The sequence below is a fragment of the Sarcophilus harrisii genome, chromosome 2 (genome assembly GCF_902635505.1).
Source record: "Sarcophilus harrisii chromosome 2, mSarHar1.11, whole genome shotgun sequence".
Classification (NCBI taxonomy): Eukaryota; Metazoa; Chordata; class Mammalia; order Dasyuromorphia; family Dasyuridae; genus Sarcophilus; species Sarcophilus harrisii.
Genome location: NC_045427.1, coordinates 193,990,568 through 194,016,516, shown reverse-complemented (window position 1 = coordinate 194,016,516; position 25,949 = coordinate 193,990,568).

Here is a 25,949-nt window from a genome sequence, read left to right as displayed (position 1 = left end):
GAACTTCAGTCCACTGAACCCCACAACTTGATACAAAAGAGTACAAATTGATAAAAGACCTTGAGTCTATATGTCCTGGTTTGTAATTCTATTTTTGTTGCAATGAATGACTCAGATCTTGGAACTCAAATGATCTTTTTAATTAAAAACATATCTAAATATGCTCAGGTAAAAATAATTCCCAAAGGGGTTAAAAATGGTTCACAGGAAGATAAAAGTTCCCAGCATGGAGGTTTAGCATAGAACGAAGAATTTCTCTGGAGTATTAAGAGCATTTCCCTCTTTCACCACAATACCCCCCCCCCTCCCCAATTTAAAAAATATATATATTCTTCTTGTTCCAAAGGCCCATAGCTGGGTGGGTACCAGATCAGTCCATTTAGGGGCAAAGTTAACTGAAACCACCCCAAGTCTACACCAAGACCTCTTCAATAATAACAGTTTAACAGTCTTACTGTTGTGGCTGGTGTTATAGGAGTTGGGAGAGGGGAAGTAGAGGGAGGAGGGGAGGAAGAGAAGGGAAGAATTAGTGCCAGAGTTAATTCATACCTCCCCTAGATGATCAGTTTAAGTAACTCTCTGGGCTTCCCTACTTGCTTTTTCATTCTGCTGGGGAGAGTAATTTTTGTCTTATCACTCTGAAAATCAGAGAAAAAGGCAGGATGGTCTAGTGGAAAGAATGTTGGGCTTGCAGTCAGAAAGACCAAGATTCAAATCCTTCCATGAGAATTTTAATCAGCAAGTTACTTGGGCCTCAGTTTCCTCATTTGTAAAATGAGGGGTTGGACTTAAGGATCTCTAAAGTACTTTCTATGTCAAAAATCTATGATCTTATGACCTAGGTTCAAATCCTGGCTCTGATACTTATAACTCATGTGACCTTAGCAGATCATTTCCATTTTCTATACCATTTCCTCTTTTGTACAACATATTCAAATATGTTGAATAAGATAGCCTCTAAAGCTTTTTCTAGCTCTAAATTCTATGATCCCAGAGAATGACTCTAATCCTTCCCATCTCCATGATTTTCTTTTTATATTTCTATTTTTCTTTCTTTTCTTTTTCTTTTTTGCTATAGGATTGAGGTTCCTTGAAGACGGAAAACAAACTTTTGTTTTTCTTTCTTTCTCTCTTTCTCTCTTTCTTTCTTTCTTTCTTTTTTTAGCACTTCCAGACCAGAGCATCAAATGCAATGTGTACACATACAAGGTGGGACATAAAGAATTGTTGGATGAATAATGTTTTTAGGCAAGACATTTTGGTATAAAAAACAGGTGTGACCTGAAAAGTTTTCCAAAAGTGAAGAGATAGAAACTTAGGATCATTTGTGTGAAAAGTCTGTGAAAAGAATCCTTTGTCATCCCTCCCCATACAACAAGGAAAACTCAGGCCCCATGGCTAGAGTGCCTGTTTGAATGATCTGCTGCATACATTCCAATTGTCAACCACAAGTTCATTTCATAAGCAGTCAAGAACATTTTATTCAAACTACCACTTGAATTTTGGCAGAAAAAAAATGCATGCACAGTGTTAGAGCCAAAATTTACCCTCAGATATGTACATGTTACTTTCATTGAATAGAACAAGGAAGTTTCCCCTTCAAGTCAAACCCATATCTAGGATCTTCTGTAGCTCTTTGTAATGAATGTGACATTTATTCTTCTCATCTGTGAACAGAATCAGGTGAGGTGATTGTAGAGAGAGTAAAGAAATTCTCATTTCCACCACCCCCTTCCAAAAAGGGCTCTTAAATGTCAAATCAAATTAAATGAAATCATTGTATCAGGGCAGAATACATATAAGTTGCAGATGTCGATAATGTAGTCCTTCAATAAATTCCCTCAGTCTTCATGCTTTACTGGAGATTTTATTGACCTGGTTCAGATTAAACAAAGTTCAAATATACTTATTAGTTGAACAAATGTCATTTGCTAGAACATAGATCAAATTCAAATTCATTTAACTAAAATCAATTCTCTCTCTCTCTCTCTCTCTCTCTCTCTCTCTCTCTCTCTCTCTCTTTCTCTCTCACACACACACTCACGTGAACTCATTCCCTTTATCTTCATTTCTTCCCTCTCTCCTCCCTGTCTCTTTTTTCCTTCATCCTTTCTTTCTTCCTTTCTTCCTTCCTTCCTTTCTTTCTCTCTCCTTTCCTTCCTTCCTTTCTTTCTCTCTCCCTTCCTTCCTTTGTCTTTCTTTCTCTCTCCCTTTCTTTCTTTTCTCTCTCTCTCTTTCTTTTCTCTCCCTTTCTTTCTTTCTCTCTCTCCCTTTTTCTTTCTTTTTCTTGCTTTCTCTCCTTCTTTCTCTCTTTCTCTCTCTTCCTTCCTTCCTTTCATCCTTTCTCTCTTTCTTTTTCTCTCTCTTTCTTTTTCTCTTTCTCTCTCTCTCCCTTCCTTCCTTCTTTCCTTTCATTCATTCCCTCTCTCTCTCTTTCTCTCTTTCTTTCTCTCTTTCTCTCTGTCTCTCTCTCTCTCTCCTTTCCTCCCTCCTTCCCTCTTACTCTTCCTTCCTTCCTTCCTTTCTTCTTCTCTCTTTGTTTCTCCTTGCTCAACTAATTATAAGATTTTCCATCAAGGAGTTTTCATTTAAGAGGTGAATACTGGTGTGCTTGTTTAATACCTGAAAGTGAGTGGACAGAATTTTGATTGCAAGGCACTGGTCTAAATCAAAGTCCTGGCATTTAAGGACAAATTAAGTCTCCCCACACAAAGGCCAAGAAAGAAGCCATGCATGTTGGGGAGGGAAGCCCCTCTGTTTCATTTTGCCTCTGTGGTGGAGCTGGGACCCCTGTGTCACCTCCTGTTAACTAGTGTGTAAGGCATGGCACTCTAATAAAACATTCTAGACACCAAAAGGCCAAAACCCAGTTCACAGATGTTGTAATGTTATGAGATAATTTTCAGGCCTGAATGGGGTGAAAAGGGTGCATTTGTTCTAAAGGGGAATACCTATGGAGGTCTTTTCTGTGAGCAATACCATGACTTCATTACCATGTCAATTCTGGGAAAGGGCTCTGATTTAACACAGCAGTTGGCTGGATCCATATGGAGCTGATGAACCTCTGAATGAATAGTGAATGGAAAAACTGCTGGAATCTGCCTTCACTTTGTTTCCAGGATGACCAATGTAAGAGGCCTAAGAGCTATGTTGCACAGATGGGATAAAGAGAGAGCAAGTCTACAGGACTTATTTAATTTTTTAGTTGATTGGTTGGTACTTTTCCTTCTATCTTTTTTTATACATATTTCAGTTGCCTAACTGCATTTCCTTACATTTATCCGCTCAACAAAAACAAAATGAGCTTTAGGGAAATTAGAAATGAAACACAAAAGCATATGTAGCAATAAACATTCAAATAGAAGAAAAAAAATTTGAAATTTAAAGCACCCAGTTTTGTACGGTTTAGGAGTAATTGAAAATGTAATTAAGAAATCATGAAAAAGACAATTAAAAGTTTGAGAGATACTTTTCAAACTCTGCTACACAAAATGGGAATATGCAGATTTCCCCTTTTATACCCTCATATATGTCCGAGAAGGTTACATGCCTTTCTGGTCCAAAGCTGCATCCCAAGTGCCAATACTGTAACTCAAAAGCCTCTCTGGCATTATCTAGTTTCCTTTCTGGCTTTAAAAGTGAGAACAGATGTCACAAGAGAGGACAAAATGGATTTTACCCACCAAGAGGAGCTTTTCTTGCGATCCTTAATAGGAAGCTCCTTGAAATGCTAATGTACACAGTTTGTGTTGCTGGGTTTGCATAGAGATGGTGGGAAACAGCTCTGATCTCAACAAAACCTTTTGTTATTAATCAAGAAAATCTGGTCTTCTTGAAGCAGCAAAGCCTGGAAATTGGTGTGGCTACCGGCAATGCTGAGATCTCTATAGCAATCTCTTGCGAACAAAAATGCCATAAAACACCCGAGCAGTCCTGTAAGATATGGCAGCTGGAGCCATAATAGATTTTCATGATTTTCCCCCTACATTCTTTACTCTCACCGGGCATCCATATTTAAAGAGGAAGAAGGAGTGTTTCTCATGTATCTTGTTCTTTAAAATCTTGTTTTGCTTTTCAGCAATTTCAAGAAGCAGCCTGGAAGGAGAGCCATTATAACAACACTAATGAAGGAGTGCCAAGAGATTTGTTTTTAAACACAACAAAATTCCAGTAAAAGGATTTTTTCCCCTTGAGCTGCGGATAGGATTCTACAGGTCCTTTTATAATCCTGAGTTTTAGTTTTCTCTGGATAGGAAATTTGTGTTTGGTTTTAAATGTGCGTGGTTATATCAACTGATAAGCTTTGTTAACACTGCTCTTTCTATGAAAGTATCCCTGGCAAGGGGTCAGTTATAAAAAAAAAAAAAGTGACTTATTTGATATTGTCTGAGAATGAACACTCTTCTTTGCATTCTTAGAGTGCTTACTTGTGCTTACTTTCCTGCCTTTAGTGCTTAAAGGTTGCAAAGCACTTGCTACACATTACCCAGTTTGAACCTAGCTGTAGGTGCTACAGTTATTTATTACATTGCTCTTTTAAAATTCAGGAAACGGTGGGACAGAAGTATTAAAATGGCTTACTCAGGGTCACACAGAGTCAGACTTGGGATCCAGTCTTGGTGTTTGTTTTGTTATTTGGTGTTCCCTCTCCCTTCTTTCCCCTGTCATTGTTAAGCTTTTCTTTAATTCATTTTTTCAAGCACTTAACAAAACACATCGCTGGAAATTCAACTTAGACATTTGTTGTTCATTCATTATAGTTGTATTTGACTCTTTGTGAGCCCATTTGAGTTTTCCTTAGAAAAGATAGCAGAATGGTTTCCTATTTCCTTCTTCAACTCATTTTGCAAACGATGAAGTGAGACAAGCAGGGTTAAGTGACTTGTCCAGAGTCACATGGTTAGTTAAGTGTCTGAGGCTTGATTTGAACTTAGGAATAGGAGGCTCCTGATCCCAAGCTGGACACTGTATCCAGTGTGTCTGTTTATAAGTTCCTTAGGAACTGGGGCATCATCTTTTTTTTTTTTTTTTTAATAGTATTTTTCTAAACGTGTCTTTATTCTTCCAAGATCGTTTTCAACATTCATTTTTGTAACACTTTGCATTCCAATTTTTTTTCTCCCTCCCTTTCTTACCTCTGCCTTCTCAAGACAGCAATCACTTATATAGGTTAAACATGTGCAATCCTTTTAAATATATTTTCTTATTTTTCAGGTTGTGCAAGAAAATAGCATTTTCCTCAAAAAATAGTATTATCCTCATCTTTTATAAGTAAGGAAAATAAGATTCAAAAAGGTTAACCATAGTCACATGCCTTGGAAATGACTGAAAACTGGATTTGAATCCAGGTCTTGTGAATCCTGTGCCTAAGCTCCTGTCTAGTAGAATCTGCTCTAGATGGTTTATAAGATTTTCTCTAACTGAGATTCCATAATTCTCTAGTTAAAGGAATAAATGTAAGATAAATAAATGAAATTCACTGATTATTCCGGGCCTCATTTTAGCCAATAGTTTAAACTTTTTTCATCAAACATTTTGCCAGAACAGCAGCTAATAAACAAAACAACTGTCTGGTTTGAATTTCAACTCTATGTTTTCCTTTAGTGGGCCTATTAATAATGAGTAGTGAAATGGAAGTCAGGATGGAAGACTGAAAAAGAGGTGAAGCAACTGAATCAGACAATTCACATTCTTCATAATAAGCTCAGACTTTTGGAAGTTGTAAGCATGTTCTATTCTTGGGTGATAGATTTCTACCTGTTGGCAGATTGGGCCCTGGAGATATGTAGCCCACCTGCCAGTGAATCTTTAATTTTACCTCTGCAAATGTTAACAAGTATGTTTTAGGTGCCTTTTAGAGTTGTGATCCATGATCCCTAAAAAAAACAGAGGAAGTACTTAATACATTGTTGAATTGAATCAAATTAAAGATTCACATAAATTGAAATTTAAAATATATTCACTTCTTTATTTATTAACATATATTAAGTGCCTATTTTCTTTAATTTATTGTTTAAAAGAAATCTATGAAGAGCTCAGTCATAATGTTTCAAACAAACAAAAAAAAAGCCAAAAACTTTTCAGAGTAGATAATCACATATTGCTAAAGTGAAGTCTTACCATATAGGAACAAAAATTTAAAGTGAATTCCCTGCTGTAGGGAGGAAAGATCCTAAATGATCTTTCAAAGTCCCTTTCAGTTTCTATGATCCTGTCATCCTTTCAGTCCTAGCAGTTTAGGATTCTAGGATTTTATTAACTTTGATGGATGTAATACACAATGAAGAAAAGAGTGTAGGTGTTTCTATAAATAGTTGACATACTATAGTATGATTCATTTGTTTTGGATGCCATAATGCACATCATCCAGGAATGGCCATAAGTCCCAATCACATGGACAATAAACATGGTTAAACATGCCACTTAACAGCCTAGTTTTTTGGCCACGGACAGATGTGTGCTTGGGGATGTCTACAAGTGAATTGGTGACAGCATCACTCGGTGAACTTGACACTTGTGATAAAGATCCTGACTTGTAGTATCATGGAAAGCTGGAATTAGCTATTCCAAAGCTTTCTTAGGGTCATAGACCCATAACTCTGGAGTTTGAAGAAACCTCAAAAACCATCTAGTGCAATTCCTTCATTTCACAAATGATAGAACTGAGGCCCAGGGAGGTTAAGGGAGCTGCCCAACATTAGACAGATAGTAAATGGTACAGCCTGGATTGCATTCAAGTCCTTCAATTCCAAGAACAGTACTGTGTTACTTCTCAATCTTAAAAAAAAAAAAAGCTAAGAATGTTGGGTAAAGACTAAAACACATTAATGCTCATTATATTATACTTTTAGACATTAAAAAAATAAGGACATGGATAGATTTTTGCAAACTAAAATATTTGTCCCTGGGCTGAAATTTCATTAATTTTAAAATTTAAATTTTATTAAAGGATGACCTGAAGGGTAAAAAAAAAGTGGCCTCATTATAAATATCTTAAAAATAGGACTAGAAAAGAAATGCTGACATAACTCACCAGGCTTGTTGTAATACTATTCTCTACACTCTCAATGCAGGAAAGCAGTCTAAGTGAATCAATGAAAGTTAGAGCACCATTATATTTTTATAAAAGATAGTGAAGGGAGGTGCTTATCAAGGGTAGAATAGTCAAAGACTAACCTTGTGTTTTCTGAATATATATATTTTAAAAGAATCAGCTTTTAGAGTAGTCTGAGTGTCCAGACATGTCTGTTTCTCCCAGATGATTCATCTTCCCTATTGGTACAGATTAGATCTCTGTATGGTAAATCACCAAAATGAAGAGTAAATCTAGTTCCTTGCAAACCAAGAAAAAAAAAAAAAGCATATAATTTAGTCTGAATTGTCTCAGCTTTTTACTAAGTAGTCACTACCCAAGCATTTTATGAAAGGTATTTTTCCCTTTCTTCTCATCCCCTAATATAAAAAATGCTTTGTTTTTTTTTTCTTCTCCAAAATTTGGAAAGCCCTATTTTAATTTTTTTTTTTTTTTTTTTTTTTAAGAAGGGGAAAGCATTCAGAGATTTGGGACTCTCTCTTGGTTGAGCAAAATTATCTCTCAATGAGAGACCCCCTTTATGCTCTACTGTCTTCTGTGTATACTTTCTCCAATTTCTTAGAGAAATAGATTTCTGTGCTGACTAAAAAAATGAGATCTACTGATGCCTTTTGTCTTTACATCACCATTTTTCTCTCTGCCCTCTCCTCATTAATCTCTCCCAGATGACAAAAAAGTTAAACAAAAACACCAATTACCTCAACATATCTGACAATGTATATAATATTTTGTCCTACTATTTTTTTCTTCAGTATCTCTCTCTTCTCTTTCCCCTTTTCTATGAGCATGTTTCATTAGCTATTCTCTAGGACCTTCATTTGTTTTTTCAGTTACTCAGAGTCCTTCCTTTTAGTCATCTTTTCATTTACATCATTAAAGCAATTGTGTATATATATATATATATATATTATATATATATATTATATATATATATATATATATATTCCCCCCTCCTCCCCGATTCTGTATAGTTTGCTTTGTATGATTTCATGTAAGTTTCCAAATTCTTCTGAATTTCTCACATTTATCACATTAAACCTATTTCTGGTTTAGAAATATCCCAGTGAATGGTCACCTAGCCTCACTAGAAGAATCCTAGTGAAAGAGAACCTACTACTATTTGAAGTATCTCCTTCTACATTTGGATATTTGTAATCATGACATTGTTCTTATTCTATGCCTTGCTTGCTCTGATCAGAACACATACAGAAAATTGCTTTCAGTGCTCAGAGCTACATTTTGGACATCAGTAGGAGTGTGTCTAAAGAAGGGCAATAGGGATAGTGAGGGGACCTGACATGTAAGGGTCACTTAAAGGAACTAGAGATATTCAGCTTGAAGGAATAAGTTCTCTTTCACTGCAGAGAAGTGTTTAATATGATAGTGTTTGAAGTTACTTCTAGATCTTGAGATTCTGTGACCTCAGATCCCCCAGGCTGGGGCCCTGTTTCTGTCCCACCTCAGAGCCTCCTGGAGAATTCCCCCCCCCCCCCCCCCCCCCCCCCCCCTTCATTAAACTTCTATGTCACTCTCTTTACTCATATTGAGTCTACCAAAAAAAATCCAGGGATACTGATGTCTTCCCATGATTTTATTTTACAGTATTTAATAGGTATTTTGAACCAAACTATTGTACTTTATTTTTATAAACTATGGAGATTCATATCAGAACAAACTTTGACTCTTATTTTAAAATAATACTGCTAAAATCTGAATATCTGATTTCTTTAATTATGGGGAATTAAAATTCTTTATTACTGATCGTTACCTAAGGAGAGTAGTGGAAAGTATTTGATAAATTCTGGATCTTAATATTTGTTATGTCATTGAATTGATAAGTACCCTTATATAATCCATAGCATATCTCTCTGTCTCACTCTCTCTCTCTCTCTTTCTTTTCCTTCCTTCCTATCCCCATATAGCTAATGTGGAAATGTTTTAAACAAATTTATATATATATAATAATATTATATTTCTTACCTCTTTAGTGGGTGAAGGAGGAATGGAGGAAGAGAATGTGGAACTTTACATATTTTAAAAAAATTTTTAAATTAAGAATTCATAGAAGAGAAGGAAAGCCAGAAAGAAACACAAAGAAGCAGGATACTTTGAAAAGAAAAGAAAGGAAGTAAGGAAAAAAAAAGAAAGAAAGGAAGAAAAAAAGAAGAGAAAGAAACAGGGGAGAAGGGGGAAGAGGGAGAGAGAAAAAGCTGTACAAACAGCTTTCATGGACAATTTCTATTTCATTTACTGTTAGTAAAATTCAGAAAAAAAAATACAAATAAAAATGAAAAAAGGACAGAATGAATGAGTTCTCATTTCCAAAGAGCTTTAGTATCCAGAAATCAGGTTTTTTAAAAATATTAGGGATAGATTATATATAGTCTTTGAATAATCCTTACAAAGTGTTTTTCACTCTTGGAAAACCTGTAGGTGGTATATAGGCAGCAATATGCCCATTTTACAGGTGATGAAATCGAGAGAGATTGAGTCATTTTTCCATGGCCACCAGGGAAATGTATGAGGGCCTAAACCAGCATTGTCAGAGCACTAGTGTTATGCAGTTTTACACAATAAAAATTGTTTTCCTTTTCCTAGCATTTTTACTAAACTAAACCAGATTTGCTCAAATTCTGTCATCCTCCCCAAATTTGTCCTTTAACATGTTCTCACTTTTCTAGTGAAGGAAAAAAAAATCACTATATAAATCCCATATAAAGGCAAAACCAGCTGAAACCACACACACTTGGAGAAAATGATCCTTTATTATTCAAGACTCCTAGGAACAAGCATGAAAAACCATAACATGAACATGAAAATGAAAGAGTAATGGTCAGTTTTCTATGACAATGTCTAGCACAACAGTCATATTTCTCACTGACTAAATGGTACTAGCTAATTTGGATATTAGTATCACATTGCCTTTCACTGCTTTATTCTTATAAATTCCTGTATAAATCCTTGGTTTTGTGCCTTGTAAATGGCAATGGTAATTATTCACCCAATCAGTGATTACAGTTACAGAAAAGAACATTTTAGAAATGCAATGAAGGAAAACACTATGCTTTTCCTCAGAGTGTTTTCCTTTATTGCATTCCTAAAAAAAAAAAAAAAAAAAAAAAAAAATCCTTAAGGTGGATTCTCTTTTATCCTGTAAGATATTGAGATCCTGCCAGGGAGAAGTTAGTAGCAGGGTGATATTTCAAAGTAAGGCTTTAGGGCACAGAAAATGGTTAGGTAGAGAAGAGAAAGGAAGGATATAAAAGAGTTCCAAAAAACAGGAGCTGGGAAGGTGATGGAAGATACTTCCTCTGTTCCAGCACTGACTCCTCAAAGAGTTTTTTTTTAAACTCCCCAAGGGATTGCTCAATTATTTTAAAATGTGTCATGAAATTCTCTGAACAAAATTAATTGAACTGGACTGTGACTTTTAAAATAATGAAATTTTACTTTTACAAGTGGTATAACTAGTCAAATTAGACCTTTCATTAAGTCCTTTATTAATTATGAAATAAGTACTTCTAACTAGGCCTCCCCTTCCCAAACAGGGTCTGCTGAGGTAGGTTTTGCATTGATGGAGAGAGCAGGAGAAGACCAGAGGCAGTCTCTGTTATTTCCATTCTGGCATAGTCTTCAGCACTTTTTGCATTCTCTTTGGGGCCACTGTCAATAATTAATCCTCAGCAAGTGGAGCTGCTGACCTTCAGTCAGGCAGCAGAAAAGGTTTAACTGAACTGATTGCTTGTCAGAGTTGTGTTTGTATAGCTTTACATGTCATCAGATAGTACAATTTTAGAATTGCAAAAGAACTTAAAGATCCTATAATCCTATTCCCCTTATTGCCCTTTGTGGTATGTCAAAATGATTTCTCGATTTATCTCTAAATCTCTGGGAAATCATAGGTAATTTCACATATGCCATACAGTTATACAGGTACCCCTTCTCTCATAGTGTCGATGAGAGGAAGGCTCTTTTTGAACCTAGAAAAATGGGAATAAAGTATGAGTTGCAGCACTTTCAGGTTAGGGACTTCATTTCTCATAATGTTGCTAATGATGGCTGGTTATTATACTTTCTTCTGGAAGTCCTAAATGGAGGAGAAGTTAATGAAAAAATCTAAAGGCTAGATTTATCATGAGGTTGAGTAGATGGACAGATTGGTAGAGAGGTACATCCAATTGCTAATGTCCATAAAACTGGCAAAGATGATAAAAGACAAATAGTTAATGCTAGAGGCAGGGATGTGTGAGAGTGTGTCGAAAGACATGCTGATACAATGGCAAAGCTGGAACTAGAATCCGGGTATCCTAATTTCCAGTCCATTACTTTTCAAATAGGGTCAAAGTGCTTTGGATTTGATATGGTAGGAAATAGGAGGGATTGAAGGTCTTTTTATTTTTTAAAAAAAGGGGATATTGTGATGAAAGTAGGTTCATATATTTTTTCACTATCAAGGAATATAAGGGATAACTATATTTCCTCTTCTCCCCCAACTAGAGGCCAGGACCAAGAACACCTCATGGGAAGGCAACAAAACTCGACTTTAATCCCAGGAAATGAAGTCTACTGAGAGCCAAGCAGAGAGGAAAACAGGGGTGCTTATAGCAACTATAAATGGTTAGAAGCTGTGAAAGGAATGGTGGAGCTGCTTAAAGAGAAAATAGAAGAGGGATTGTCCTGAGAAATACTAGAACCTGTTCTTTAGATTTTGGGGGTGAAGGCATCTAGGGACATATCATAAAAGGGAAACTACACAGAGGAACTGAGGCTAGAATCTCATTTGAAAGTAATAAGAAGTAGAGCACTATATATATATTATATATATAGTGAGGCATTTAAAGAGGCTCATCCTCATATGTTGTCAAATGAGATGTTACTGAAGAATAGAAGTCAGGATTAGGAGAGTGGGCAGGTAAAAAAAAATCACAAGGATCTCACATCCTATAATTTTTGAGTCTTTTACTGTGTCTGCAAGATTACACAAATGCCTTTTAGATATGAGCCTCATAATCCAAGACCCACAGAAAATTAAGTATTTGTGTATAGATACATGTTTTTAACAAGAATGAACAAAGGATGGAAGAAGGTAGCAGTACTAAAAATGGATAAGAAGATTGTTCTTGATTAGAAGCAGAATTCAGTTCAACAAACCTCTAGTAAGAACCTACATGCAAGTAAACCTAGAATTGACACCTACTATTGTCATTTACTAACTGTGTGACCTTGAGCAATCACCTGCTTGGAGATTCAAATTCCTTTCTGTTAAGTAGAAATAAGTTCCTCTTTACTTTATAGGGCAAAGAGGAAGATTTCACTTCCATGAATGGAAAAATATCAAAACAATCAAAACTATCCTGAAGTGGAAAGGACTGGGAGGTAGTGAGTTTCCTATCACTGGAGGTTTTCAGACAAAAGCTGGATGCTCATCTGGGTTATTGTAGAGGGAATTCCTACTTGGGTTAGAGTTTGGACTAGATATGTGGCTCCTTCCAATTGTATTTCTCTGATTCATTGATCTGTCATCAGAACTCTAGCTAGCACTTCTAGAACCCAGAAAAAGCAGATTTTATAGGGAGAGACCTCAGACCTTGGGACCAGTATGGGGAGGGAGATACTAGACACCAGGACACAAATCCCTATGTAGTAAGTGGACCTTATGGTGTGGCAAGGAAGAACTCCAGGAGATACTACTCTGAAGATTACTACTGAGATTCCAGAGAGTAGGGAGGGAGTATTGAGAACAGAGTTGGCATTTAGCTGTTCTATAGTCTGTTAATTTATTATTTAAACTAATTATTTGTGCTAATGGAGAACTAATCTAATTTCTATCTGCTAAAGGAGAGTGTGTAGTCAGTACTCCCTCTAAATTTCAGTGCCCTGACTGTCCCACCTACTTACAGTTCTGGTTGTCATGTGGATCAGTGAGATAAAGCATATGGAAATATTTTGCAAAGTGTAATTATTTTATAATGGTATGTAAGTGTTATTATAGAAGAGTATTATTATATCACAGCAACTCTCCTTAGATTTATTGGTTCAAGAAGGGGCTATTTAGGAAGAGAGCTCACTTAAACAGAAAAGAAATATTACATTCTGGTCAGAGTCATGAAAAATGGAGGCAGATTTGGAAACTGGGTATTTGGAAAACCATAAAATTTTTTCAAAGAAGGGCCTTGAATTTTAAGAGAGGGCAAAAATAAGCAATGAACTGTTGGTAATAGAGCAAGTGAGATTGAGTTGATGAGTTTGGGATTGTCAAAGAGCAGAGACCTTGAAGATGACATATAGTACCAGGGGTGGGAAAACTTGAAATGAAGGGAAGATAGTAAAGTAAAACAAAACAAAGTAATAGAATGAGACTGACTGATATTCTTGGCAAAGTTTCTGTTGACACACAACTTAACGTGATTCTTGATGATAAATAACTGTTGAAAAGAGCGAAACACCATTTTGGATAGTGATTCAGAAGCAAAATATGTTGGAGAGACTGTAATGTAGGCAGCCAAGTTATGTTAAACAAGATGAAGGGGCTAGTATCTCATGAATGTGCGTGGGAAGCTGATTACCATTGGAGAAAGAGTTAATAATTAAACCCTATGTACCACTTCAATGGATCTTCAGGCTTTATACTATGTCTACAAGACTACACAAATTCCTCTTTGTTTGGTATGTGCCCCACATCCGAAGACCCACAGGAAGTCAAGGATCGGTTCTGAAAAACAATACATTTTAAGCTACAAAGCCACAAAGCCAGGAAATCAGTATGTCAGTCATGGTTGGTTGGGAAAAAGAAGGAAAGCAAAAACCTAGTTCAAATTTGGTAAGGGAAAGACATACAGAGTTTACTCATAGTGACAATATTATTAAAGATACCCTGGGATTAAAACAAAATAAAACTAAAAGGCATGTAGCAAAGCTAGTCTAGTAGAACAGAATAGAATAATGTTATGGGAAGGGGATGGGAATCTTTTTTGTTTTTTGTTTTTTGCCAGAGAGCAGCACAGGATTTTAGCATAACAAGGAACCGTACAGCCCAATTCCCTTGCTTTATAGATGAGAAAATTGGAACTGAGAGTTGGTCTGATTTTCTTGCTAACAAGGCCACATAGGTTGTGCTGCTATTGAAATCCATCCATAGTTAAGGAGGCAGCATGAGACTTGCATTCTGCCCCTTCCCCTTCCCTCATAAGCAACCATGTGATCTTGGTACTTCATAGTTTTGAGCCTCAACATCATAGCATTTTAGATATAGGAGGGCCATCTAATCCAACTCATACCTAAAAAGAAAATCCATAGCATCATACCTAACAATTATTAGCTAGAACATTTCCAGTAATGAGGAACACATTCCAAAATAGCCCATTTCACTTTTGGTAAGTTCCTGTTAGCTTGTGCTTCAATTATCTTATCTGTAAATTAAGGCCAGATAATAGATACCTGGTTAACTGATGAAATTTCTAGGTAGGAAATCTCCTTTGCCTCTGTAGGCCAGTACCTTCTCTGCAACTTAGACTCAGAAAATGACCCAGAACATTGAGGAATTGAACAACTTGCCCAGGGTAATTCAGCCTGAATGTATAAGAGGTGGGGCTTAAACTGAGGTCTTTCTAACTTGGAGATTAGTTCTCCAAGTATGTAAATTCATAATAATAATTACTGTCTTACTTCCCTGAATCTGGGGGTTGAATTAGATGATATCTTAATGACTTTTTAACTCAAAGGTTGTACAGTTCAACCACAAATATTAAATGCTTGCTCTACGCCAGGGGCAAGGAATGCAAAGATAAAATTGGACATGTCTACTATTTTTCTTTCTTTCTTTCTTTTCTTTTCTTTCTTCTTCCTTCCTTCTTTCCTTCCTTCCATTCTTTCCTTCCTTCCTTCCTTCCTTCCTTCCTTCCTTCCTTTCTTTGTTTCTTTGTTTCCTGAGGCATTTGAGGTTAAGTGGCTTGCCCAGGGTCACACAGCATATCTACTGTTTTCAAAAAACTTAGTTTCTATGATTCTATAAATTTTGGAGACTTGTTACAAGAAACCACTTTTTCAGCATAAAAAGGAGGTCTTGTGAAAGGGACAATCACTCTTTAAGGCAAGGAGTTTATCATCTCCAGTTTTTCCATCTCAGCGGAAATTCCTACTATAACTCTGATCTTCATTATAATATATATACATATATATATAATATATATATACATATATATAATACATCACTCTCTGAATTCATTTGGATTCATCATTTTTCTTGATTTTGCCTCCTATTATTTCATTTTTGATTTGGAATCCATTTCTTTTTTTCTACTTGAATTTAGCATCCATGGTCCTTGGCTCAATTGCTATTTGGGCTACTCACTGCTTCACCCTCTAGAGACTTCTTATTACTAGGACCCTTTCTTGACAGTTGGTCCCCAGGGCTGCTGCTGCTAGTTCTAGCTGAATTGTTGACATCTAAACTAAATGTGCCATTTAATTGTTCACAAAACCAAAGTCCTTAGCACAGTGGTTCTCAAACTTTTGTTCTCAATATCTTTATCTATTAAAATGATTGAGGATCTGTCCAAAGAGTTTTTATGTGGTTTATAGTATAGATATTGATCACATTAAAAATAAAAACTAATTATGAATTTGTAGACTCTCTGAAAGGATTTCAGAGATTCCCAGGCTTCTCTGGACCAGACTTTGAGAACCACTGCCTTAGCACATTTCAAAGTCCCTCACAGATATAGGTAGCTTTGTATTTCTGAACCCAGAAATTTTTGCTTTTCTTTCCTTAAATTTTTCTCAGGAAAACCTACTTCTAAGTAGTCATATCATTTTGCTTTCAAACTATTTCTCAGAGTTTGCCAAATGTTTCTCTGTTTCCTTCCTTTGAGCTCTCCATGGTTTTTGTAACTCCTGTAATTCCCCATCCTCCAGAAAGCCTTCCTGTACTAGCCTGGAGATAAGGCATGATTCATCTAGAAATTTAGAACAAAAAGGAGTTTTAAGTATCACCTGATCCAAGCCTCTTATTTAGAGAGGAGGCATCTGATGCTCAGAGAAGTAAAGTAACTTCCCAAAGTCACTTGGGTCAGTGACAGAGCCAGGAATACCCTGTTCTGCTCTAATACTCCTGCCATTATTTTCTTTCCAGTGTATATTTGTAAAGCCCTTAGTACAATACCTGGCACATAATATGTGCTTAATAAATGCTTATTCTTTTTCCCCCCTCACTTCTCTTGCTTTTGAGATGCTTCCAATGCACTTCTATAGTGACATTTTTAGATCTTAAAAATAATCAATTACTTAACAATAAAGCAAAATAAAATATGACATCACAGGCACTCATATATTAAAGCAAGAACATAAATAATGTATGCCAAAATCCACATATAACCCTTCAGCAATGCACTCAGTATCTGTTAAGGGAAGAGTGGATACATACTTATAGAAATCTGCCAAAGTAATACATGGCTGAGGAAAACTCGTGCCCAGGGTAACTCAATTCTCGAGACTGTAAACTTCAGTATCTTCTTTCTGTTTCAGGAAGTATTGATAAAAGTTCCTTCTGTGTTAAACAAAAACTTTCATTGTTAAATTGCATTAATCCACACTATGCTTGACTGACACTTCATTATTGGGCATAATGTTTCAGCCAAACTACTCAATCTATCAAGTCGCTTATGTTTATCTGCTTCCAAACTATTCTTCTGTTTAGTTAGATTTACTCATCAACAGCAACTGTAGTATATATCCCTTCTATCTTTATACTTAGAAGATGCAGTTCTGAGATTTGTCCTTTTGCTCCTCTTTTTTCATTTATCTTTCTGAGTTTGGACTGTGTATCTTCTCATTAAACAACATGTTAGTTTATAACTAATAAAAAATCATTTTCTGTGTATAAAAATATAAATTATATTTTTCCTAAAATTATATAGTCATTTGGGCGTCCACAACTCTTCCATTTTCTATAGCTTATCACATTCAAAATCAGAAAGTGGTTGTCTCAGTATTTTCTGTCAGGTTCAATACTGACAACTTTTAGTGTAACAGCTTCTTATAGAATTTTGAACAAGCTTAGCTCAGATACATATGTTAAGAAGGTGGAATATAATTGAATGAAATATTTATTTTAAAAATACTTAATACAATGCGTGGCATATTGTAAGCACTATATAAATGGTTATTATTTCCCCCCCCCCCATATCATACTTTTATTGAATTATAATTTGTCTTCTTGAAATTTTTAACCATTTCTAGTTTTGCCATCCGGGGCTACCCAGACTAACTCTCCTCTCCTATGCTTTTTGTATGATGATCTTTCAGGGGCTTAAAGTTCACTCCATACTAAATAAATCTTCTCTTATCTAATTTAAATATTCACAAGTCCTTTCAGCTGATCCTTCTGTAATGTGATTTTGATTCCTCTCATCATTCTAAAAGTACTACATGGTAGGTACTCAGTCAGTTGTTGAGTTGTATTGATTTAGAAAATGGATGATGTAATACATCAAAATGGTATATTCCTTACTTCAGAGTTATTATTTTCCAAAGAACTAATGGACAGTTTTCTTGTGGAGTTTTGGCTAAAGAACAGACATTTCTGACAGATTTCTGAAAGCATGATTAGGAAAAACAGTAGCTTGCTTAAGCTCATAGTCTTTAAATGATGTCTCTAAAAGTACAGATTATGATATTAAATGCACAATGAATTTTTAGTAAATATTTGGTCCTGATAATGGATATGATGAGGATTGATGCTAATGGACAAGAAGGACCTGTACAAATCAGATAGACTTATTAGGCAGGGTTGTACCCAACTCATTCCAACTCACACTAGATTCTGTCTTATTTTCAGAAATCTCTTATAGGAAGAGGTCGTATTCTTAGTGATAGATTTTACTGTGACATGTCCTATAAAATAATTCTTTTTTTTTTGAAATTTTATTTTTAAGTTTTTAATGGTATTTTATTTTTTCAAATTATACCTGAAAACAAGTTTTAGCATTTATTTGTTACAAGATTTTTGGTTTCAAATTTTTCTTCCTGCCTTTCTTCTCTTCTCTCTTCCTAAAATGATAGGCAATTTGATATAGTAATATATGTGCAATTATATAAGACATATTTTCATACTAGTAACAGTTGTAAAAGAAAAAAAAAGATCAAAAGGGAAGAATCATGAAAAAATAAAGTGAAAAAATATGCTTTAATCTGCATTCAAAGAATTTTCTATCCTGAGCCTTGATACTTGTTTTGGATCATTGTGTTGCTAAAAAGAGCAAAACCATTCATAGCTGATCATCATACAGTGTTGCTGATATTGTGTTTAATGGTTTTTCTGGTTCTGCTTATTTCACTTAGCATCATTCTGTACAAGTCAAAAACAATTCTTTTTATCTATCTATTTATCTAACTTTTAAAAATTATAACTTTTATTTACAAAACATATGCATGGATAATTTTTCAACATTGACCTTTGTGAAACATTCTGTTCCAAATTTTCCCCTCCTTCCCTCCACCCCCTCCCCTAGATAGCAGGTATTTTAATACATGTTAAAATATATGTTAAATCCAAAATATATATACACACACACACACACACAGTTATCATGTTATACCAGAAAAATCGTATCTAGAAAGAAAAAAAAAGCTCTGAGAAGGAAAACAAAAATGCAAGCAAACAACAGAAAGAGTGAAAGTGCTATGTTGTCTCCACACTCAGTTCCCACAATCCTTTCCCTGAGTGTAGATAGTTCTTTTCATTACTGAACAATTGGAACTGGTCTGAATCAATTCATTGTTGAAGAGAGCGACGTCCATCAGAATTGATCATCATATAATATTGCTTTTGCTTTTTATAATGATCTCCTAGTTCTGCTCATTTCACTTAGCATCAGTTCATGTAAGTCTCTCCAGGCTTCTCTGCAATCATCCTGTTGGTCATTTCTTACAGAATAATAATATTCCATAAAATTCATATACCACAATTTACTCAGTCATTCTCCAATTGATGGGCATCCACTCAGTTTTCAGTTTCTTGCCACTACAAAGAGGGATGCCACAAACATTTTTGCACATATGGGTCCCTTTCCTTATTTTAAGATCTCTTTGGGATATAAGCTCAGTAGTAACACTGCTGGGTCAAAGAGTATGCACAGTTTGATAACTTTCCAAACATAGTTCCAAACTGCTCTCCAGAATGGTTGGATTTGTTCACAAATACACCAACAATGTATTGGTGTCCCAGTTTTCCCACATCTCCTCCAACATTCCTCATTATCTTTTTCTGTCATCTTAGCCATTCTGAGAGGTGTGTAGTGGTATCTCAGAATTGTCTTAATTTGCATTTCTCTGATTAATAGTGATTTGGAGCACCAAAACAATTCTTAATGTGACTAAGATAGTCCATACTTTTGGAGGAAGAAAGGAAATCAAGGAGCAAGGAGTTTGTAAGAACTGCATTCTTAGTACTCTTCTACCCCTAACCATATGCCAGTTATTTATGAATATATTGAAATCTTGAAGATAAAACATTTCCATTTCTGCTTCTCCTTTTATTTAACCTTTTTGCTATTTAAAGCCATTTCATTCTGCTATAACCTATTTCCAATGAAATGACAACAGCTAGTTGAGTCTCCTCTCTATATTCAACCAGCACTTAAAGACTTCCTATCTAGCTTGAGTTTGATTTCCAGATTGACTAATTTTAATTTTAGTTTGTCTCAAGAGAAGATCTAACTCAGTTTCAATTGATCAAGGATGGACAGAAGCAGCTACACCCAAAGAAAGAACACTGGGAAATGAATGTAAACTGCTTGCATTTTTGTTTTTCTTCCCAGGTTATTTATACCTTCTGAATCCAATTCTCTCTGAGCAACAAGAGAACTGTTTGGTTCTGCACACATATATTGTATCTAAGATATACTGTAACCTATTTAACATGTATAGGACTGCTTGCCATCTGGGGGAGGGGGTGGAGGGAGGGAGGGGAAAAATCGGAACAGAAGTGAGTGCAAGAGATAATGTTATAAAAAATTACCCTGGCATGGGTTCTGTCAATAAAAAGTTATTAATTTTTTTTTTTAGTTTGTCTCATGGATAATTATTCTCACTGTTTTTTTTTTAGACCTTTATCACATGTTCCTTTAAATTGTGCATCTCATGGAAGAAATGACCTGTCAGATCTATGAATAGGAGAAATCATGACCAAATGAGATATACAGAGATTCACAGGAAGTAAAATGGACAATTCTGATTACATAAAATTAACAAGTTTTTGCACAAACAAAACTAATAAAGTTAATATTAGAAGAGGAGCAGGAAATCAGGGGTGGGGAGAAATCTCTGCAGCAAATTTCTGTGATAAAGGTCTCATATCTAAGACATATAAGGAACTGCGTCAAATTTACAAAAATAAAAGCCATTCTCATTTGATACGTGGTTAAAATGTATAGATAGACATTTTGTAGAAGAAGAAATCCAAACTATCAATAGTCATATTAAAAAGCAATATAAATTAAAATAATAGAGGTATCATGTTATACCCATCAGGTTGGCAAAGTTGAAGAAAAGAAAATTGGCAAAAGCTAAAAGGGCTATGGGAAACAGGTACTGTAATGCATTATTAGTGGAATTGTGAATTTATCTAACCTCTTTTAGATTTATGCCTCAAAGAGATCAAAGAACTATATACAAAAATATTTATACATAGTTGCTTTAATGGTGACAAAGAACTGGAAAATGAAATAGTGCCCCTCAATTGGGGAATGGCTGAACAAGGCATGGTATATGAATCTAATGGAATATTATCATAATGTAAAAAATGATGAAAGGAATGATTTCCAAAAAGCTGAAAGACTTGGTATGAACTGATGCACAGTAAAGAAAGCAGAACCAGATGAAAAAGTTACACAGTAATGACAATATTATAGAGACAAACAGTTTTGAAAATCAGCTACCACAGTTCCAAAGGACTCATGATGAAAGATGCTATCCATCTCCAGATAGAGAGCTAATAGACTCAGAGTATATATTAAAGCTTTTTTCCTATTCTGTTATGTTTTGTTCTTTTCTTTTCTTCTCCATTCCTTTCCTGACTTGATATGGCTAACACAGGAATCTATTTTGCTTCATTCTATGTATTTTGTGACAACTTTTGCCTTTCTTGCCTTCTAAATTGGTGGAGGATAAGAATATGGGAAGGAGAAAATTGAGAATCTAAAATAAAATTTAAAATAAATGTGGATCTCCAAATTTCATATAGTGCTTTAATATCCCTAACAAGTAGTCATTTAAACACATATTGTGACAGAGAACTCCCTACTTTATAAATTAGTATTTCCCATTTTTGGACAGCTTTAATTATTTTTGAAGTTTTTCCTTATGTTGAATCAAAATCTTTGTTGTTGTACCATTTTCAGTCAAGTCTAACTCTTGTTGACTCCATTTGGGATTTTCTTAGCAAAAATATTGGAATGATTTACCATTCCTTTTCCAGATCATTTTGTAGATGAAGAAACTGAGGTAAATAGGATTAAGTGACTTGTTCAGGGTCACATAGCTAAAAAGAATCTGAGGCCAGATTTTAAGTCAGTCTTCCTAACTCCAGTCCTGCACTCTATCTATTATATACTTAACTCCTCTTGAATCAATATCGGCCACTTTGTAATTTTCATCCTTTGGTTCTGGTGCTACCTGGAATAAACCCAATTCTTTTTCCATATAACAGCTCTTCAAATACTTGAAGGTAAGAGTCATTTTCCTTCCCAAATATTCTCTTCTATATACTAAACACTCTAAAATCTCTTCAACAAGAACTTATATGACACAGTTTTGAGTACCCTTCTCATCCTGAAAAGTTATTTCAAGATAAAAGTTTCAACATTTGGACAGAACCAGGAGGGGAACTTTCTTTGGAAAGTTTTGGGAAAAACCCTTGAGCTAATTTCTAGTTGGTAAATCAGGAGGAAAAAAAACCCAGATTATTACAGTAAACCACAGAATTACAGAATCTCAGAGTTTGAAGAGACTTCCAACTCCCACATCAACAAGAATTTCTTCTTCCATATTACTTTACAAGGAATCATCCAGACTTTTCTTAAGAACTTCCAATGGAGACTCTAAAGTAGGAGAGAGACCCACCATTTCTCAAGACAACTCATATTTTTGGAAACTTATTATGAAGTTTTTCCTTATATTGAATCTATTTTACCTTTTTTTTCCCAACTTTTACCATTGTTAAACTAGATATAGCAGAAACATCTTAAATTCAGTTTGCCCATTCCAAACTAATCTCTCTCTTGAAACTTTTCTATCTTTTGTCTTTCAGAATTCTCCATTTCTGTGAAATGGATCTATAATCCAATTTCCAAAGTTCATCATTTGTATTCTAGACTTCTCACTTTCCTCCATCTCACATATCTGATTAGTTATCAATTCATTTTTCATAAAACTCTCTCCTATTTAATTTCTTTTCATTCACATACTTTAGCTCAAAATATCATCAGTTTTTTTCTAGATTATTTTGATAGTCTCCTTATCTCTAGTCTCTCATTATTACTGTTAAAAGAATTTTCTTTAAGTGCAGATTTGGCCATATAACTCTTCTTTCTGCCAAGTCAACTCCAGCAACTTCCTATTATCTCTTGGGAAAAGTATACTCTTTATTTTATCTTTTAATCTCTGTACAACTTGGCCCAGTCTATCTTTCCAGCTTCATTGGACATTACTTCTCCTTCATTCTGACAACCAGCCACCCCGGTCTTCTCTGTTCCTTCAACACAAGATTCCATATCTCATTTTCATGGCTTTGTAGTGACTGTTGTCAATGTCTAGAAATCTCTTCCTCTTCCCTTTTGCCTCAGAGTTCCTCTCTTCCTTTAAGACTCATCTCAGGCCCTACCTTCTGCATGAAGGATTTCTTGCCCTTCTCTTATGCTAGTGAGCATATAGTTTCCTAAAGTATAATACATTTAACTAATTTGAATATATTTATATTTATTCATTTCATATTTATGCTATAAATTTTTATAACTATCACATTAAGATGGAAGCTCCTTAAAAGTAGAGATTATTTCATTATTTGTACTTCTAATAATCCAATTCAATAAACATTTATTAGGCACCTGTGTTAAGTGCTGGGGATATAATTAATAAAAAAGACAGTTCCTACCCTCAAGGAGCTTAAAATTTAATGCAGAGAGACAACATACAAAAGGAGACAGGAAAAGGACAGTAGATAGCAAGGGCTACCTGGCACTGGAACATTTTGTTCCATGAAGGTGAAATGAGAGAGCAGAAGAGAAGAATGGAGTGAGCCAAAAAATTCAGTTTCTGCCCCAAAGGAAGGCATTAGGAGGAGTTTGTTACTTCTTCCTCTAACGTTCCAATTAGAGGGGAAAGGAGATTGATGGAGGTGTTGTCAATAAAGGTATGAATTAGCAATTGGTGATGAGCTTATCTTGGGAGGGGGCCTCTTGTTCAGTGAATCTCTAATACTTAGCACAAAGCCTGACACATGGTAAATACTATTTAAATAATTGCTAATTGTAATTGGTTCATATGGGGAGAAATGGGGATGCAGTTAACTAGATATAGTTATAGGATGTTACCATATTTTAAAATTTATCTCATTACCTATTCTTGCTTCCATATTCTGTTATGTCATTAAAAAAAAAATCTAAGGTAATCTAAGAAAATCTAGGCACACATACTAAGGAGGTTCAAGGCAGAAAGAGAGGTTCCATATATACCAAAATATTTATTGTGAACTTGTTGTGTATGGCTACAAAGGACTAGAAACAAAAAAAGGGTTCATTGATTGGAGAATGGCTAAACAAATTGAGCTATCTAAATGCAATGGCACATTACTGTTCTGTAAGAAATGACAGATATGAATATAAGCCCAGTCCCAAAGCCTATTAATATGGGATTCTCCCCTTATTGGTGAAGATCCTTGTCCCTTACCTGAGTGAGGGGTGGGACAGAGCTGGTGAGAGTGAGACACTTTCAAGTCTTCTTTCTTAATTTAGTTATCTTGCTCCTAATGGGAAAGTTCTTTACTCTGTACTGTCTGGCACATATTCTCCCATGTATAGTTTCTCTGATTTCAATTTTGCTATTGAGTTGGATAAATGTATTTCTTTGATAATTTTTATGTGTGTTCATTGTGGAATTGGTATTTGATGGGAAAGGGGTCAAATCTTGTATCTAAAGCTTGAAATTCTGCCTCCTCCCAGTAATTAATAGTGACCAGAAATTGGCTTAAAACTGAAAATCATGTTCCCTAGTCTAAATCATATTTAGGAGAGACAGGGATATTATGGACACTGCCAGATTCTCTTTTGTCAGCTTCTTCTCAGCATCCTTTTCTTTCTCAAGTCACATTGGCATTTTTCATAGCTCCCAAAGTCTCTGCAGAACCTGGGGAGATTTAAATCAGGTATGGAAGAGATTGAAGAGACTTAATTTTACCAACTTTGTTCCACCCCTCACACTGTCAAGGTAGTGATCTCCATATCAGTGAGTTTTGGGGTTATGAAGAATTCAGAGAAACCTTGAAAACCTTATCTATTAAGCAAAACCAGGAAGACATAATGCACAATTATTATAGCAATGTAAATGGAAAGAACAATGAAACAAAACTGACAACTATGTAATGTTAGTGACCAAGGTTTGGTCTGGTGAAGAGATGAGAAAACTGAATTTTCTCCATTCATTGGCAAGGTGGAAGACTATGGGTGTAGAATGTCCCCATGCAATGGGATGTTGTGGATGTTTTTTGCTTTTACTGAACTAGTGATACTTTTAAGTCTTTATTAAGAGTAAAAGCTCTCTAGGTAGAGAGAGATATATCCTAAATGGATATGATGTAAATAAAAGAAGTCAGTAAAATTAAAGACCCATACAAAACAAAAGAAAATATACTTGATTCATGAGTTCCCTGAAATTCTCCTTGTGTCTTTGAAATTGTTTTTCTTGAGAGATTCCCATTTCTCCTGGACTGATTTCCCTATAGAGTTTTTAGTCTGTGGAAATCCCACCTATTCTTTCCCTGCTCTTTGAGATATGCTTTCTTAAAATTTAGGGTGCATGTTAGACCATCCCTGACTTGCTTCCCTTTTATTATAAAAATATTACATTACACTTATTATACAATTAGGTGGGTATAGTGCTGGACTTGGAATTGAGACACCAACTGTGTGACTCTTGACAACTTAATTAATCTCTGTCTGCTCAGTATTCTCATCTATGAAATAGGGATAAGAATAGCATTTAACTTCCCAAGATTGTTGTTTGGATCAAATGAAATAATATGTGTAAAGTGATTTGTAAATCTTAAAGGTCTATATAATGCTAGATACTATTACTATAAACTCTCCTATGGTGTGATCATGGACCTTCAAGCTTCTCATGATTTCCATCTTAGCAAATAGTTCTTTCCTATTAGTGGGAATCTGATTTATAAATTACCCATTTTTAGTTCTTCCACATTTTGAAGGACGTAGTTTTCATTAAGGCCAATTATTAATGGCTCTGCTTTTGACTGAGAGGAATCCCACAGAAGTCTGCATAATAAATATCATGTGACAACTACTACTTCTGTCCTTCTTATAGGGCAGCCAGGTAGCACAGGATAGAATGCTGTCCAGAAGTCAGCAAGTTTGGAGTCAGGAAGCCTCATCTTCTTGAGTTCAAATCCAGCCCCAGTCACTAGCTGTGTGATCTTGGGAAAATCCCTTAACTCTGTTTGCCTCAGTTTCCTCATTTGTAAAATGACAAACCACTCCAAGTTGCATATAGCACTTGAAAGTTTACAAGGTACTTTAGAGTCATTATATTATTAGACCGTTATTACCCTATCTTGCAAGTGAGAATGATT